The sequence below is a fragment of the Piliocolobus tephrosceles genome, chromosome Y, assembly GCF_002776525.5.
Source record: "Piliocolobus tephrosceles isolate RC106 chromosome Y, ASM277652v3, whole genome shotgun sequence".
NCBI lineage: Eukaryota > Metazoa > Chordata > Mammalia > Primates > Cercopithecidae > Piliocolobus > Piliocolobus tephrosceles.
In genome coordinates, this window is record NC_045456.1 from 14,506,172 (window position 1) to 14,517,389 (window position 11,218).

Consider the following 11,218-nt stretch of genomic DNA (forward strand, 5'->3'; position numbering starts at 1 on the left):
GAGACCGACACCTGCCGCAAAGACAATGGGAAAGGAAGGCCTTATTCGTTCCTGGATGCTGCCAGAAAAGACTCTTGTCTGTTGGACCAGAGGCAGGAAGCAGCCGGAATGGCTTGCACTCATCGGGGGCCTGCGAGGGAGACCCCACCTGGAAGGAAAACTCAGGCTGACAGGGCAGAGCTGAGAACTGCAAAGAACCTGATCTTGGTCCTGATGATTTTCTGATACCAGTTCAAGTCTTGCCTCTCTTTAGCCTTCCTGCTGGGCCTCTCTGTTACAGGGCCTACTACCTTACCTTGAGTGTAGAAGTTGGTTAGAGTGCTGGTTTCTGTTATTTGCAACTAAATGAGCCCTAATCGCTACCCATTATATAACACTAAGGGAATTACAGAAACACCTTATCCAGTTATGCTGCAATTGAGGATTTTATAATATGACTCAGTCCTTTGCAAATGGAACCTGCCTCGTCATTTCTAAGTCTATTAATCAATTCTCACTCATCTGTTTTTTCACTGAATACTCATTGGGTATCTGCAATGTGGCAGGAGACCCCATTGTGACCCAAACTCCGGGGAAGTGCATCTTCCTGTGGGTGTATAGCCAACAAAATCAGTAATCTGTACTAGTCAAGTCTTGCTGAACGATTTGTCATCAAGTTTGATTTGTCATGCATGCTTGAAACTTACGAATCATCTGTGTCCCTCCATCCTCCCTGGAAGTCACCAATTCTGCCCTTCTGCCTCCTAGGGGAAATATAATAAAATAATACTGGAATGGAATAGAGTGCCAGGAAGGAGCCATAGTGACTCCAATGCCCAACATACTGACTTTGAGATATTTCTGGTTCATTCAAAGTCCAGAGCTTGGAGGAAGCCCCAGTATAGAGCTGTAGACTGGAAGTCATCCGTGAACATCAAGGGGCCCAGGGAAACTGAGGAATGGGTCACAAGAAGGGGAGCAGGGGAGCTCCTGGGGAAACACCACCATCCCAGGCGGGAGAGGACCCCAGGGGACCTAGAAGAAAGGACCGGTGACAGAGGGGGAAGTCCAGGGCAGTGAGGCGCCCTCAGAGAGCACCAAGAGAGACTACAGGTGCCCACCACCATGCCTGGTTAATTTTTGTGTTTTTTTTTTTTTTTGTAGAGGTGAGGTTTCGCCATGTTGCCCAGGCTGGTCACAAGCTCCTGAGCTCAAGTGATCTGCCCGCCTCGGCCTCCCAAAGTGCTGGCATTACAGGTGTGAGGCACCACGCCTGGCCTGGTGGTCCATCTTTATGTGTGTGTGCATGTGGTGTATACTGCATGCATGCACACACACACTCACCTCTTTATTTTAATTCTGTCACCTGAAGAACAGCCTGAGACAGGACAAGAACAATGAAACGCTCTGTTGGGTGCAATTTGGCTCAAAAGAATGGGATAACAGCAGGCGGTGGTTATAATATTATAATAGGAATATCAGAGATGTGCAATAATTTAGCGTGTGCAACTGGGCATTGGGTGACAAGCGGGACATTTGGAATGTTCCTTGTGAAATCCTTGGCTGGGTGGGGCCAGTTTCTTTGGCACTGCTGGGCCCTCACTCTCCACGCGCCCAGGTCAAGCTTCTGTTTGTGCAGCTGTGTCTCGGGCTTTCCCATGCGCTCCTCTTGGAGCTGTTCTCTGCCTGGTTGGTTTTGCATTTTCTGTTGTCTTCTGTCTCTCCTGCTACCTGGGGTGTGGCCTGCAGGCCCTTTCCAACGTTGCTGAGGGTCCAGGGCTGGGGCACAAACAGACCCCCACTTGCCTTGGGTGTACACCATGAGCCGTAAATCAAGCTAACCACCTGCTGAAGAGAATCTCTTCTATCCTGCTACCTTCCAGGCCATACTTCAGACAGCCAGGGTTGGTTGCAGCTTCCTTGGCCTCGCTGGCAATGCAGATACAAAGTGATGCACAGCGCACAGCCCTGGGCCACGCCCGGGTTTTCTGCTACTCCCTCAGGCTCTGACCTTTGTGGTGGGAGGTCTTCACACCCTGGTACAGATCCTCTATCAGTATACCCTAGGGGGCCCTCACACTTGTCCCCGTGTACGGAAGAGGTGCTAGGGCCTACAGGCATGGTCTGGAAGTGGAAGGCTTCAGCTTGGCGCATCCCCTACATCCCCTTGGCCTCATGAGTCCTTTTCCCTGAGGCAGGACCGAGGGGGCTTCAGGGTAGTGAATGTCTGAGATTGAGTGAGTGACAGAGAGAAAGGGAGAGAAAGAAAGAAGAGAGAGAGAGAGAGGAGAGAGAGAGGTGGAGGGATTGAGGCAGAAAAAGGGAGGAAGTATCTGTGTTTTAAGTTTTTGCTTTTAGTTCACTCCTTAGAACTGAGGTGACAAATTTGACTATTCTGAAAATTTCTTTAATCCAAGTGTATATTAACCAAGCAATTATGTAGCTCCTACCGAGTGAAAAGTCTTGGGTCAGCCTAACCTAACACATGGCGCTCCAAACAGCTTTAGCTGGGCAGGCTGGTTCCAGGATTTCTTGGATTCTTTTACATTCATATGCGGCTTGTGTGACTTTGTGGAAGTGTGAGAAGAGTCTTTTTAAGGAACACACTGCGGATGTTCTGTTCTGCTTTCCCTCTGTGTGTTTATAAACATGTCAGATGACGCTACATGCAATGACATTGAACTTCCCCCATTAAACTCTAGGGATGGGGAGATTGGCAGCCTGAGTGTTTAGAGCGGAGGTGAAAGTTGTAAGGAGACCCACAGCCTCCTGGCTTCTGTCATTTCTGCAGATTGGAGATTAGTTGCCCACCACTTTGTGGAGGGCTGTTGAAACCAAGCAAAATATAAGAACGTCTCAAGAAGCAGCCTCTTTGTGCGCAGCGTTTGACTAGCAGGAAAGAAGTGAGGAATATGGTGTGAAAGAAAGAGTTGTCTACTGATGAATCTGAATTGGCCACGTTTGTCGAGGAAAATCCTCCCTATTATGTGTGTGTGAGGGTCTCGGTGAGGTATCCTATAAGTGACTAACATAATTTAGGACTAGCTGATGAAGTCATATATCTCTTGTTCTCTGTTCTCATAATTTATGAGCAAAAGAATGGGTGGCCGGGCGTGGTGGCTTAAGCCTGTAATCCCAGCACTTTGGGAGGCTGAGGCTGGTGGATCACCTGAGGTCAGAAGTTCAAGACCAGCCTGACCAACATGGAGAAACCCCATCTCTACTAAAAAAAAAAAATTAGCCGGGCATGATGGTGCATACTTGTAATCCCAGCTACTCGGGAGGCTGAGGCAGGAGAATGGCTTGAAACAGGGGGGCGGAGGTTGCAGTGAGCCAAGATCGTGCCATTGCACTCCAGCCTGGGCAACAAGAGTGAAACTCTGTTTCGAAAAATAAATAAATAAATACATACATACATAAATAGAATGGGCATACTAAGTAATCACCTGTCATTTGGAAACCCACAAATACAGGAATTACTATGAGTTTTCAAGTTCTTGATCTAGTGCACTGTAACAGTTTTCATCATATTTTTTTTTGAGTGCGGTGTCTTTTCTTCTTTTCTTAATCATTTCTGATGCTATTGCCCTGTATAGTGACAGGACTGTAATGGAATGGGATCATTTCTCTTGCATGGGATTGTGGGAGTTAGTTCCATCAGGTGAAGGTTACACCACAGATGCCACGCAGCAACAGCTGTGTGGATGGAAAATTCCAGAGTCTTTTTTTGTTGCAATATTTTCCATTTTTTATATGTGCAGGGAACTGTGCGCTTAACTGAACTCAGCTGTTTGAAAATTCACAGAGACTGTGAGATAATACCTGTCTTTTGTCATTTAAGCAAGTTTTAGTAATAGAAAAGCTGTGGTTGGTTTAAAAGAGTTTATGAAGTATGCATTTCGTGAACAATGCTTGGCTCAACACCAAGAGGTTTAAAAATCACAGTGTTGGCCGGGCGTGGTGGCTCACGCCTGTAATCCCAGCACTTTGGGAGGCCGAGGTGGGCAGATCACAAGGTCAGGAGATCGAGACCATCCTGGCTAACATGGTGAAACCCCGTCTCTACTAAGAATACAAAAAATGTAGCCAGGCATGGTGGTGGGCGCCTGTAGTCCCAGCTACTCGGGAGGCTGAGTCAGGAGAATGGTGTGAACCCGGGAGGCGGAGTTTGCTTGCAGTGAGCTGAGATCACGCCACTGTACTCCAGCCTGGGTGACAGAGCGAGACTCCGTCTCAAAAAAAAAAAAAAAAAAAAAAAAAAAATTACAGTGTTTAAATTCTGATAGATACACCTGTAATCCCGGCACTTTGGCAGGCCGAGGTGGGTGGATTACCTGAGGTTAGGAGTTCGAGACCAGCCTGGAAAACATGGTAAAACCCCATCTCTACTTAAAAAAAAAAAAAAAATTAGCCGAACGTGGTGGCTCATGCCTGAAGTCCCAGCTAATTGGGAGTCTGAGGCATGAGAATCTTTTGAACTTGGGAAGTGGAGGTTGCAGTGAGCCGAGATCATGCCACTGCACTCCAGTCTGGGCAACAGAGTGAGGCTCTGTCCTAAAAAAAAAAGAAAAAAAAAAATCTGACAGATACAATAGAACAAATGTGCATGAAATAATTTATGTTCTTTTTAATAGAGAGAAAATGAAAGATAGCTATAGGACACTTTCATGGTTCAAGGAAGTGGTGAGTTTTCAGCTGTACTATGAGGATGGATAAAACATTCTTAAAAGAAAACTACTGAAGTAAAGTGTGTGTTTATTGTAAGGGTATGCATTACTAACTTTTTTCTTTTTCTTTTTTTTTTTTTTTTGATAAAGTCTTGCTGTGTCACCCAGGCTAGAGTGCAGTGATGTGCTCATGGCTCACTGCAGTGTTGACCTCCTGGGCTCAAGCAATCCTTTCACCTCAGCTTTCCAAGTAGCTGGGACTACAGGTGTGCATCACCAGACCCGGCTAATTATTATTATTTTTTCCATTTTTTGTAAAGATGGGGTTTTACTGTGTTGCCCAGCTGGTCTTGAACTCCTGGCCTCAAGTGATCCTCCCACATCAGCCTCCTAAAGTGCTGGGATTACAGGCGAGAGTCACTGGACCCTGCCCATTGCTAACTTTTGACAACAGAGCACACACACCTAACCAGCAGCCATATCAACAAAATAACACTCCCAGCACCCTGGAACCTTCTGCCCCCATTCACTTCCCATTACCACTCACCACCTCTCTGAGCAGTGTGAATGCATGGTACCCATTTGTGTGCTTTCTATACGCCGAACCATGCTCTATTTAGCTCGTTTACCTCATCATCACGCTTGTGGGATATATCACTGTTACGTGGGGGTGCAGGTCATTTGTTTCATTGCTTTTAGTATTTCCCTGTAAACATATATCACATTAATCCATTCTATTGTTGTTGGAATTTGGGATGTTTCGTGATAGACACTTTGAAGAGTCTGTTGCTATGGGTATGCAAATGCATGTCTTAGGGCGATCATATATGCAAATTTCTGTGGGTTGTATGCCCCAGAGTAGTAGATAGTCCCTAAGTAGTGGCAGCAGTTCACACTCCCACCAGGAGGGGGCGAGGTTCCAGTTGCTCCACAGAGAGCTTGATGGGCATAGAGTCAGGAAGCCATACTGAGAGCAGGAAAGAAAGTGCCAGCCTGGGTTTAGAGACCCAGCTCCCCAGAGCCCATGTCAGGGCCACCTTGGGGAGCCAAGAGAAATAAGGTGGCTGGGTCTCAGGAGGTGGGCAGGGCCGGGTGGGTGCTTCCTTGCAGCTTGCAGAGTTCGAACTCACCCCTAAGCAGTTTACAGCTTTATAATTTACTTGGATACTCCAAGGGCTTTGGAACCTGATTATTTTCCTCCTTCCTTCCCTCCTTTCTCTCCTTTCCCTCTCTTCCCTCTCTTCCCTCCTTCCCTCCCTTCCTCCCTCCCTTCCTTCCTTCCCTCCTTCCCTCCTTCCTTCATTTCCTTCCCTCCCTCCCTTCCCTTCCTTCCCTTCCTTCCTTCTCTCCCTCCTTCCCTTCTTCCCTCCCATCCATCACCCAGGCTGGAGTGCAGTGGCATGATCATAGCTCACTGCAGCCTCGACCTCTTGAGCTCAAGTAATCCTCCTGCTTCAGCCTCCCAAAGTGTTGGGACCATAGGTATGCTTCACTACGCCCAGCTCATTTTTAATTTGTTTGTAGAGATGGGATCTTCCTTCCTATGTTGCTTAGGGCCCAAGCAATCCCCGTGCTTAAGCATCCCAAAGTGTTGATATTACAGGTGTGAGCCACTGCATCTAGCCATGGAAACCGATTTGTATTCTAAGCAGCCTCTGCTTCCCATTGCAGCCCCATTTCACCCCAAAGGTGCATGTTGGTTCTCGTATAGTAGATCACACAGAACCTTCTTTCCTTGATGGGACTTGAGTTGAAGACCTTAGCTGTACTGTCCCCTCTCTTTCTTATCTCTCCTCTCAGATTAGGTGTTGATTTTAAGAAACTCCAGAAAATAGTAGACCCATAGGTTTCCCTCATTGTTTTGAAAAATAGCTTGAGATTTTGGAATTTTGAGTACCTTTCTATCCATCTTTGGCAAAAGCTTGTAATTCCCAGCCTGTCTTCGATCTAAATTACTCCAACCATTTGAATGTGCCCAGAACTCTGTGGGAAATGGTTCAGTCCAATACAATATATCTTCTAGCCACATGCGGCTATTTAAATTTAATTGAACTAAAATCAATTTAGTAATTAATAATTGATTAATAATTAAATTACTAATAAGATTCAATTCTCAGTTATGCTAGCCACATTTTAAGTGCTCAGTGACCACAAGTGGCTAGTGGCTACTCTTTTAGGCTGCACAGAACATTTCCATCATCACAGAAATTTAGTGGGCGGCAGAGGACGAGATGGTAAAACGCCGAAGGAGGGTGGACTGTATGAAAGATGTACATGTGACATGTCCTGTTTTAGGGGTTACTAGAAAAATGTTTGGTCCGTGATCAAAGCTGCATCACTATAGTAACATTTCTCGTTCCTCGGGATTTTTATTTCAGTCATGTCTGATAGGTGCTTCTGCATTTTGTTTCTCTCACACGTTGTTTTTTTCCTGCCTGTGGAATAAAAATCTGGATGTTTAGGCATTTCCCACCAAGTGAAAAGCCATTGCAACTTAGGACTGAATGTTGATTTACGGCTCATGTGAGCATAAATAACTTGCCCAGAAAAACTCTGCCTTAACCCAGTGCTCAACTCCTCTCTGCAGCTGGAAGTGGGCTGGGGTGAGATGAGGTCATCAGCAGGCCAGACCACTCCTGCCTGAGGGCCTGCTGCCCAAAATCTCTAGTGGGCCTAGAACAGGGAGCGGAAGAACACTTGGAGGACTGAACAAGACACTTTCGGTTAGGAAATTATTCTTATTTTTGCATGCCCTGGGGATTTTTGCATGTTATTGAAAAAAGTCATACTTCTTGCCCTTAAAAGAATTTTCTGAATAAAACAAACTTCTTCTGGGAAGCTCAGATCAATCAAAAATCACAACTCCAACATATTTCCTAGTTTCTTCTTAGATATAGAATTTATTCCCTTTTGTGTCAGCATAAAATGAGAACAAAGCCCTGTGGTAGACTAGTTGTGTCATATGTATTTTAGCCATCATTCATTCATTTGTCCAAAAATATACACCCAGTGCTTATTACTTACTGAGCAGTAAATTTGATCCTGGGGATGCTATGTTGACCAAAACTACTCTATCCCCTGTTCTCATGGCCGTTATTATTCAGAAGAAGAGATTAGTGTTTCAGAAATGCAAGAAGTCCTATAATTAGACACAGAATAAGGTGACATAATTGGCAAAAATTGAACTGACAGGGAAATGTAAGTTGAGATGGTCAAAATATTTTGATTTTACACAAGACGTCATGGAAAAGGTAGTGTTGTTAAACGAAAAAGCACAGCCTTTGAGGTTGAGACCTTTGGATTTAATTCCTGGCATATTACCTATTGCCATGTAACAAGTCACTCCCTTGCAGTTTACAACAAATGTTTATTATCACATAGTTTCTAGGGGTAGGAATTTGGGAGCAACTTAGTTGGGTTGCTCAGGCTCTCTCATGAGATTGCAGTTAAGACTTCAGCCCTGACTGAAGTCAGCTAAAGCCTTAATTGGGGCTGGAGGATCTGCTTCCAAGATGGCTCACCCACATGGCTTTTGGTAGGAGGCATCAATTCTTCTTTGGCTTTTGATTGTCATTCTCATTCGCAGCAAGTGGACCTGTCCAATGGGCTGCTTGAGTGTCCTCACAACATGGCGGCTAGCTTCCCTAAGAGTGAGTGATCCAAGAGAGAGCCAGATGGAAGACACAGTGCCTTCTATGACTTAGTCTTGAAAGTCTTATACCTTTATTTCACCCTTATTCTATTTGTTGGAAGCAAGTCACTAAATACAGCCCACACTCAAAGAAGAACAATTGGGCTCCATGTTTTGAAAGGAGAACTGTCAAAGATATTGGACATATTTAAAAACCATTTAAATATGGCTCATTTTCCTCTAGCTGTGGGATGATGAGCAAGTGTCTACATTTCCCTGTGAGGTTTAGTTTTCTCATGTGAGAAATAAGTTTAATAATACCCATGGCTGGGCATGGTGGCTCACACCTGTAATGCCAGCACTTTGGGAAGCTGAGGCGGGAGGATCCCTTGAGGCTGGGAGTTTGAGGCTGCAGTGAGCTATGATCGCACCACTGCACTCCAGCCTGGGTAACAGAGTGAGACCCTGTCTCTATAAAAAATTAAAAGTAAAAATAAATTTTATAAACAATGATACCCATGTCACAAAGCTGCTAAGAGAGGACTAAGTGAAGAAAGATTTGTAAATTCTAAGGAGTTATATAGAGATTGGTCATTTGGAAAAGTGTGGCCGGATGTGGTGGCTCATGCCTGTAATCCCAGCACTTTGGTAGGCTGAGGTGGATGGATCTTTTGAGCCCAGGAGTTTGAGACCAGCATGGGCTACATGGCAAAACCCTGTCTGTACAAAAAAATACAAAAGTTATCTGGGCATTGTGGTGTGCATCTGTAGTCCTAGCTATTTGGGAGGTTGAGGTGGGAGGATCCCTTGAGCCTGTAATGTCGAGGCCGCAGTAAGCTATATTGCACCACTGCACTGTTGCCTGGTTGACAGAGTGAGATCCCATCTCAAAAAAAAAAAAAAAAAAAAAAAAAGGCAAGAAACATGGATCCCCATACTTATAAACTCCCTGTTTATGCAGTGCAAGACATTTGTTAAGCATTGAAGAGTTTCCAGGGTGATTCAGGCCTGATATTGTGGGCTGTTGAAGACTTTCTCCATCTTTTCATTTTCATTCTCTTCTTCTTCTTCTTCTTCTTCTCCTTCTTCTCCTTCTCCTTCTCCTTCTCCTTCTCCTTCTTCTTCTTCTTCTTCCTTTTCTTTTTTTTTTTTGGCGGACTCTCGCTCTGTTGCCCAGGCTGGAGTGCAGTGGCATGATCTTGGCTCACTGCAACCTCTGCCTCCTCCGTTCAAGTGATTCTCCTACCTCAGCCTCCGGCGTAGCTGGGATTAGAGGCGCACACCACAAGGTTCAGCTAATTTTTTTTTTTGTAGAGATGGGATTTCTTCATGTTGGCCAGGCTGGTCTTGAACTCCTGACCTCAAGTGATCCATCCGTCCCGGCCTCCCAAAGTGCTGGTATTACAGGAGTGAGCCACTATGCCCGGACTATTTTCATTCTCTTCGATTGGAACTTTAGGTTGATATGGTTTGGAGTTCCTCAATATTTCTTTGATTAAACCAATTTGTAACTGTTTGTCTGTTCTGGCCAGATTTTGTGATTCAGCCTGCTAATCATGATTTCTTTTCTTGGCTATGTTCAGCCAGCTTAGAGAAGATTCTGTCTATCGTGTTTAAAATTTCAGTGGCTCTTTTCCTCCCCAAGATGTTTATTTTTTTCCATCCACTTTTTTTTGGTACTTTTCAGCATTAGTTTCAATTCATAGATGTTGCTGATCTCTACTCATTAGGGGCTTACCAATGAAAAGAGTTAAACCAACACAGATACACAGAAAAGGGATGCAAAAAAAAAAAAAAAAAAAAGAAAAAAAAAAAAAACAGCCGGTGACAAATGAAGAAATGAAGGAATGCCTTGTGCTAATGAAGAGCAAATAATGCTTTAACACTACACACGAACACTATGCATATTCCACGTGTTAGTGATTGTGGTGAAGGCTATCTTGTAGCTTCATTTCTTCTAGTTTCTTCCTTTGTGTCTTTAACGCAGATGCCAGTGATGAGTAGTGAGGCCCTGAATCCCAGCCGGGATGAGTGTGCCAGTTGTTTCCTTTGGCATCCACTTTCTGTGTCTATGCTGGTCTAACCCTTTCAGTTTGTAAGCTCCTGGTGTGTAGAGATCAGCAGCTTCTGTGATGAAGGCATTCATGTGTGTTTCTCCTTTACTGTTAGCTTTTGGCTTTTATCGGCTGATATCCCTAACTTCACCATCGTGGCTCTGTTTTAACAAGAGTGCTTACTTGTCTGTTTTCAGGCAGTTGCAAGTCTCTCTGACCATTGGCCATTTTTACCTTTTCTTTTCCCCACAATTAGCCTAATTTCCCCCTCTTTCTTCCTAAAGGTCAGTATCAAAAAAGATGAGAAAAGTGCCCAAGAAGCGACATACAATGGCAGCAGAAGCCCGCTAACACAACTTGCTAGGCTCAGTCAAGCAATCTTTGGTGATCACCTACTCTGGTCTCTACGGTGGACTGCTTTGCCGCATGCTGTACATTCGAAGAAAATGGGGCATTGCTTTTACTTTTCCAGAACTCACTCTTAAGTGTTTCTGGAATTAATGGACTGGCCCATGGCTGTCAGAATCATTTAGGCCGCTGTGGAGATGGCTACGGTGTTGGTGCTTTTGCCATATACATCACCATTCAGTATTAATAGTGTCTCCTGGCTAGGCGCAGTGGCTCACGCCTGTAATCCCAGCACTTTGGGAGGCCAAGGTGGGCGAATCACGAGGTCAGGAGATCGAGACCATCCTGGCTAACACGGTGAAACCCCGTCTCTACTAAAAAAAACACAAAACATTAACTGGGTGTGGTGGCAGGTGCCTGTGGTCCCAGCTACTCGGGAGGCTGAGGCAGGAGAATGGCGTGAACCCAGGAGGCGGAGCTTGCAGCGAGCCTAGATCGTGTCACTGCACTCCAGCCTGGGTGACAAAGCGAGACTCTGT